This window comes from Nannospalax galili, unplaced genomic scaffold, assembly GCF_000622305.1.
Source record: "Nannospalax galili isolate Female #2095 unplaced genomic scaffold, S.galili_v1.0 scaffold577, whole genome shotgun sequence".
NCBI classification, from domain to species: Eukaryota; Metazoa; Chordata; class Mammalia; order Rodentia; family Spalacidae; genus Nannospalax; species Nannospalax galili.
In genome coordinates this window covers 1,711,071-1,718,936 of record NW_008340387.1, presented here as the reverse complement: position 1 = coordinate 1,718,936, position 7,866 = coordinate 1,711,071, and positions in this window count along the sequence as shown.

Sequence of the window (7,866 nt, the reverse complement as noted above, 5' to 3'; positions counted from 1 at the left end):
GCCATGTGGGTGCTGAGAACCAAACCTAGGTCTTCTACGAGTAGCCAGTGCTTTTAATTGCTGAGCATCTCTTCAATCCCCAGCTTGTTCTGTTTGGTTGGTTTGCATTTTTGAGATAGGGTCTTCTGTAGCCCCAGCTGGCCTAGCACTTGTTATGTAGATCAGGCTGGCCTTGATCTCACAGAGATCCCCCTGCCTCTGCTGGTACTAAAGGCATGTACCACCACACCTGGCTCCAGCTTGTTTTCTAAAAACAGTCTCACTATGAAGCCCAGGCTTGCTCAAATTCACAATCCTCCTGCCTCAGTCTCTTGAATGCTGGGATTACAGGTGCACACACCATATCTGGCCTGGCTGGCCATTTGTCTTTTTATTGCTATTTTTTATTATCATTTGGACATATACTTTTTCCCCCCATTCATCAGCTGCACATTTGTTTTTTTTTTTTGTTTTCTACTTTCTTTAGATAATGAATATACTTCTAGTAACATTTGGGTGCAAGGTTTTTGTGTGAAAATATATTTTCAATTGCCTTTTGCATATACTCAGGAAAATTTCTAGTGTTATGGTAACTGTATGTTGTAACAGCTGATTTTATGACTAAAGGGTCACACAGAAACTTTATCCCATTTCATGTAGCACAGAGTATGTTGTCTTTTGGATCTTTCTACTAGAGATCATCTGATATTTTCAGAGTATAACCATCTGGAACTGGATATCTTGAATTCATGAGCATTTTCAGACTTATAAGGCCCCACTGTAGAGGTTCTATCATTGCCTGGGTCCTGGTTGATCTTAGAAGTCAAGGGCCAAAATATTGGGTGCCCTTTCAGCCTCTTTTTTCTTTGGCCTTAGCCTCCAAGTTTTGCTTGCTGAACCTCCAGAAGGGCAGTTTAATGTCACCAGTTGTAACTGGAAACACCAAAAAAATGTCTGGGTTTCATTTTGACCTCCCTCTGCTCTTAGGTACAAGCTGTTGCTGGTAAAGGGACCCATGAAAGAGGAATGAAGTGTGGTCAACATCCACAGGCGGTGCTGTTACTTTGATAGCACACAGAGAAACTGAGTAGAAGAAAGTAGCCATGATGCCATTCTGTCCCCCGAACTGGGGGACTGTTTTGGAAGAACTGGCTTCCGTAGCGGCTGCATCATTTCCAGGTTTCAGCTTCTCCATATTTTTGTCAACATTTATCTTTAAAAAAAGAATTATAGGCGCCTCGTGGCTATGTAGTCTCTCATTATGGTTTGATTTGCATTTCTTGGTGGTTAACGATGGACATTTTTAATGTGTGTGTTGGCTATGTGTATATCTTCTTTAGAGACAGGTTGATGCAAATTCCCCCCCCCATTTTTTTTGGTCTTTTTGAGACAGAGTACCCCTGTAGCCCCAGCTGTCCTGGAACTCACTATGTAGACCAGGCTGGCCTTGAACTCACAAAGATCTGTCTGCCTCCACCTCCTGAGTGCTGGGATTAAAGGTGCATGCCACCAAACCCAGCAGCAAATCCCACTTTAAATCAAGTTGTTAGGGGCTGGAGAGATGGCTCAGCAGTTAAGAGCACTGGCTGCTCATGCAGAAGACGCAGGTTCAATTCCTAGCACCCACATGGCAGCTAACAACCATCCATAACTCCATTTCCAGGGGAATCTGACACCCTCTTCTGACCTCTTCAGGCATTGCACAACATGGGTACACTTACATACAACAAGGCAATACACTCATACACATAAAAGTAACAAATAAAATATAAAAAAGAAAATCGTTATTAGTCTATGTAGAGGTTCTTCGAAGGAGGCAATAGAGGAGAATCTACTTCCTCCGCATCTAGAAGCTACACATTCCTGGCTTTATGCCCCCTTCAACCACCTCCAAAGTCACTAGCACCTCTCTTTGTCTACTGTTCTACAATCACAACTCCTACAACAGCAGCCAGGCAAGATTTTCCACTTTTACATTTGACTGGGCCCACATAACTGTCCAAGATAATCCAGGACCATCTTCTCATGACAAAGCCCCATGCTTACCCATACCCACAGGATCCCTTTTGCTGTCTTCTGGAATTAGAATCCTGGGGCTTTGGAAGCTTTATTATTCTGCACTGTCACAAATCATGCTTCAGTGAATCTCTCTGGACATTTATACAAACTTACTAGCCACAGGATCTTCATATTTTACATTTATTTATTTAGGTGTGTATGTGTGGGGGCACATACACATGTGTCATGGTGTACATGTGGAAGTCAGAGGAAAACTTGCAGGAATTGATTCTCTCCTTCTACCTTTATGGAGTTCTGGGAATCAAACTCAGGTCAACAGGCTTGGTGAAGGCACCTTCACCCACTGAGCCATCTTGCCAGCCCAGGATCTGGATATAATTAAACAGAGCATGGTAGAAAGTGGCTGTAGAGTCTTCATTTTCAACAGCAGAATCTGGGCTATCAGCATCTCCACTGTCAATTTGAATTATCCAGCTTTTGTGTTTTTCTAGTCTCTTAAAGGCATAAAGTGACATCTCATTGTTGTTCTAATGTGATCTTAACCTCTGAGCCATCTCTCCAGACCTTTCTTCTTTTTCAATTAAAAAAAAATCTTTATGTGTATGAGTGTTTGGTTTGCATGGATGTAAGCACACCATTTTTATGCAGTGCCTATAGAGGCATTGGATCCCCTGGAACTGAAGATACAGATGGTTGTTAGCCACTATGTGGGTACTGGGAACTGAACCTGGGTCATCTGCAAGAGCCACCACCAGGCCTACTTTTTAAATTTTAGTCCTGGGAATCAAACCCACCGCTTCATGCATACTAAGCAAACACTCTACCAACTGAGTCACATCCTTAGCCCTCCTTTTTTTCATATTTAAAAAAAATTATATTTTTATTTTCATGTGTATAAGTGTATTGCCTGCATGTATGTGAGCGCACCTGTGTCGTTCAATGCTGCCGGAGGTCAGAAGAGGGTTTCAGATTCCCCTGGAACTGGAGTTAAGGACAGTCCGTAGCGGCCATGTGGGTGCTAGGAATTGAACCTGGGTCCTCTGCAAGAGCAATCAGTGCTCTTACCTGCTGAGCCATCCTTCCAGCCCTTTTTAAGATTTTAAAAAATATTTTTATTTATGTGTATGTGGGGCTGTGTCTATATATGCCACATGTGTGGGAGTGTCCACAGAGACCAGAAGGGGAAGTCAGATCTGGAGCTGGAGTTACAAGCAGTTCTGAGCTGCCTTTTTGATATGGTAGCTGGGAACTGAACTCAAGTCCTCTGGAAGAACAGCAAATGCTCTTAACTGTTGAGCCATCTCTCCAGTTCTGTGTTTGTTTTCTGATGTATGATTTTTATCAAATTAAGAAAGTTACCTTTTATTTGCTAAGAGTTTTTATTATGAATAGCATTAAACATTATAAAATGTCTTTTTGCATTAGGATAAGTACATTTTCCCCTTTAATCTAGTAATGTGGTAAATTAGAGTGATGAAATTTTCTAGTAACAATATCTTGTATCTCTTGAATAAACACTGCTTAATTATGTTGTATCGTTTTTTAGTAATGGCATTAGTTTTTTTTTTTCAGACAAAAATGATTTATTTGTGAAGTATCAAATTAAGCTAGTTGATACAAACTCAAAAGGATGAAAACTAATAGTTTTCTATGTGGCTCCTACCTTAATATATATGTGTATTTACATTGTTGTGAATGTAGGTAGGCATAAAGCATTAGAAATGAGACCAAGAAATGGTAAACAGTGGTGCTGAGGAAGTCAGGGGAGGGCAAGGACCAATATGACATGAAGCAGAAAAGAGCTTGGGAAGGAAGGATACATGATGGGGAGGCTGGTGAATGGGGGAGTGACAAGAGACTCTAACAATGAAACAGGGAGAAAGAGGGTCCCCTAGAGGGTTCTTAGTCTCATTCATAAAAGAATTTAAGAATGGACCCAAAAAAAAGTTTTATAATTTTATTAGAATCTTAAAGAAAAATCCTCAGGGCAGGCGAGCTGGTAATCTTGGCAGCTGCCTTGAGGAGGTGAGGCATTCACAGTTTTCATGTCTACTGGTCTCTGTGTTACTGAGGATCCAATGCAGGGTAGGGTCTCACGCATGCTAGGTAAATGCTGTTCCACTGAGATACACTGCTACCTTAGACTCCATTTTTATTATTTTGTTTTGGTTTTTGAGTCAGGGTCTTATGTAGCTCAGGCTGACCTCATTTACTGTAGCTAAGACTTGCCTTGGACTCCCGAGCCTCCTGCCTCTACCTCCTGAGCACTGTGATTACAGGTGTGCACCACCAAACCCTGCTACTCTCTACTTTTAAAAATATACTCTCTAGAATTTTAGAATGGATAGCTAAGAGGTTATCCCTGCTACAGTCTATTTTAAAAAATATACTCTTTAGAATTTTAGAATGGATAGGTAAGAGGAGTTATTCACGTCTTCAACCTGCTCCACATTGCAAGGACCAATTTCTGTGTTGCTTAATATTTCTGTTCATGTTCATCTCTAATTCTACAAATTAAACATTATATATTTACAATCTGTTAGAAATTCCTGGTGTTTCAATCCATCTCTTTGCTTCCTAAGAGCAAATACATGGCACTTCCCATGTTACCAGCCACTCTGAGCACAGAACAACGAGTTAAACATATCCTAATACCCCAAAAGCTCAGTGAGATCTGAACTGTGTTTCTTCTGTCTAAAGAACATTATTTAGCATTTCTGTCTCCATTTGTTTTGTTTTGATTTATTTGGTCTTTTTTTGAGACGGTCTCCCTGTAGCCCCAAATGGCCTGGAACTCACTATGTAGACCTGGCTGGCCTTGAACTTGCAGAGATCCACCTGCCTCTGCCTCCCAAGTGCTAGGATCGAAGGCCTGTGCCACTATGCCTGGCTATCTCCATTTGTTTTTAATCTGCTCTTTTGTACTCTGAGAGAGGAGGAGTGAAAGTCAGAATCCTGGGGAGTATATTGCTCTCATGAGTCTTCCCAAGGTCACAGGTGAGAGAGAGCCAAGCAGTCGAGGTCACTCTGGAGGTCCCTTCTGACCGAAATGCCAGCTCTTCTCCTGGCAGGCACATGCTACAGTACTGCTACACTTCATTTTCTGTATCCCCAATCCCAGCTCCGGGAGGACAATGGCTTTACCCACAAAAGGCTAAATGCTAACCCACCTTTCTGCCTCTCTTAGAGGCAGGAAGGGGAAGGGTGCTGCTGAGGCCAATGACTTGCAAATCACAGCTCTAGAGCCTGGTTACTATGGGTCAGTCCACCAGGCTGGCCTTGATCTCAGAGATCTGCCTGCCTCTGCCTCCTGAGTACTGGAACTAAAGGCGTTCACCATCACCCCTGGTTCTTTTTAGTCACTCAGAACTGTGTTTTCTCTCTTAGAATTAAGAACCATCTTCAGCTGGATGTGGTGACACACACCTTTAACCCCAGCACTCGGGAGACAGAGGCAGGCAGATCTCTTTGAGAGATCAAGACCAGCCTGTTCTACATAGCAAGTTACAGGCCACGTAGGGCTATAGGGAAACCCTGTCTCAAAAGGGGAAAAAAAAAACCCACAAAAGAACCATCTTCAAAAAACAACACATAAGACCAATTTCAAATGGACTTTATTATTATTTTTTTTTGCTGCCCAAATACTGTACATGCAGAAGCTGTGTGAAGAATTTTCTCCTCAAGGGACTTGGCAAGAATGTCGTATGAAAGAGCCAGCAATTGTCCCCCCACCCCCCAGCTGTCCACCTGCCACCCAGGAACCACGTTTGGAAAGATGCTGCACATAGAAAATGCAAAGAGCACAGATATAAAAGGCTAATTGCTTCTTGTCTAAACAGTGTGCTTGTCAGTCCCTAACAGCTCGCTCGCGCTCTCTTTGCAAGATGCATTTGGAAATTCTAAAAAAGGGGTTCCTGCCTTCTGTGAGTTTACACGCTAAAGGAGTTGCTAGAACTCTCAGGCCCGCTTTCCCTGAGGAAGCAGCCACTCTGCCTTCTGAGATAATGTCTGGGAAAAGATATTTTGGAGGGAGAAGTGGTTTTAAAAAATAAAATACTTGCAAGGGAAATGAGTTCCCTCTCTCTTCCCATCAGGGAGAAGTCCTTAAAAAGGTTCAGCTTCTGCTCTTCCCAGGGCAGCCATATGCAAGCACAGTGAGGAAGGGTACAGCCTCATCTGCTACTGGGGACATAGACCTACCTACTCAGGACACAGCTGAGGCTGTGACATCATGTCAGCACCTTGGAAACTGTCCACAGTAGACGACCCCTAGTTATTTCCCATCCTGATACAGAAAGCGGGGGAGCAACCCACAAAGTGAATCAGAGTCCGTTAAGATTCCCAGAGTTCTTGGCAGAGGCAGCAGCTAGGCATGGAGCCAATGAGGACCTGCCTTCAGCCTGGGAACCAAGGGCTAGGGAACAAGGTGCCAGGGCACCTGGCTCGCCTCTCTCTGCAGCTCCAAATCAGAGACTTGCGAAACCCAGAGGGAACTATGGAGCAACCAGTTAATGCTTTGATTTTACAGATGAGGAAGCCGAGGCCCAGTGAGGAGTCTCACACAAGGTCACAGTTTCTGGCAAAAAAAAAAAAAAAAAGAAGAAGAAAAAGGTACAGAACAGCCATCCCTGTCCAGGTCATTGGCTAATGGGGCAGATGCTCAGTTGCCCCTGGAATTTCCAGACCCAGGGACCCTTCCTGGCATCAGTGTGGACTTCCTGGAAGGCCAGAGGTCCTATCTCTACCGGCAAGTGTCCAGCCAGAGCCCTGACAGGTTTCTACAAAGCCCCAACACTCATGCTTTTCAATGAGCACCTGCCTGAGCCAGACTAGGCCCCAGGGAGGCGGCAAGGTCCTCTTGCCTGTGTGGCTTCCCTCACAGGCACTACCATGCTGGGCCCACAGAAGCCCACATTTAGGGTTAGGGGAAGGGAGAGTTGCTTTGCTACATGGAAAGATTAAGCCCTTTGTCAGAGAACAAGGACCCTCTCTCGGGCATGCCAACATTTGAGCTGTGTTCATGCAGCTCCACCAGCAGAGCTAGTGCCCGAGGAGGCCAAGTCGCTCTCTTTGGCATCACTGACATTGCTCTGAGATGCTCAGGCACTCTCAAAATAACCCTTTCCCAGCCAGGCCAGGCTGATCCCGCCACCATCAGGCCACACCTGATTTGTACGGGGCTCCCCTGCTCTTCAATGGTGGCTGATCTTCCCAGTTTCTTCTGCCCTGGGTGAGTAGACTGGAGGGAGAAGGCAGGGGACCAGTCTACATTTCCATCTCCTCTGATCATCCAGTGAAAGACAATGCAGGAGAAGGAGCAGATTGGCAAGAATGTCTGTACGTGTCAGGACACTGGAGACGACAAGGTGTGAGGAATGGAAGTAAAAGGGAGGAGGAGGCAGGGAAGCGGGCCTCTTCTTGTCCACCTCCCTGCAGCCACTGCACAAATGCTGCCGGACAACCTTCAGGCCCTTGTGAAGTACCACGTCTCCCCACCCAGTGGAGAGCAGCAACAGCAGGTCAAGGCAGCGATTTCTTGCAGGGTTTGCACAGTGCTGGATGCAACCAGAGGACACAGAAGAGCAGCCTTGCTAAGGGGCCACTGCCTTCTAGGTGCAGGGTGACAGGGAACGTGAGGTATCAGGAGCTCTGGAGCCCCAGGGGAAGGGGAGCATAGCCTCTCCTGGGCAGCAGGGCCTGGAGTGAGGCCCCTGGATGTGCCAGGGCTCCTGGGAACACAGTTGAAGATTGTGCTACATTTCATTTCTAAAGAAAAGCCCTGGGTAGGCTCAATTGTCTTTAAAAATGGAGGCTGCTGTCCTCCAGGCTGGCAGTAAAGAAGAGCTCAGGCATGCTGCCCTGGTGGGG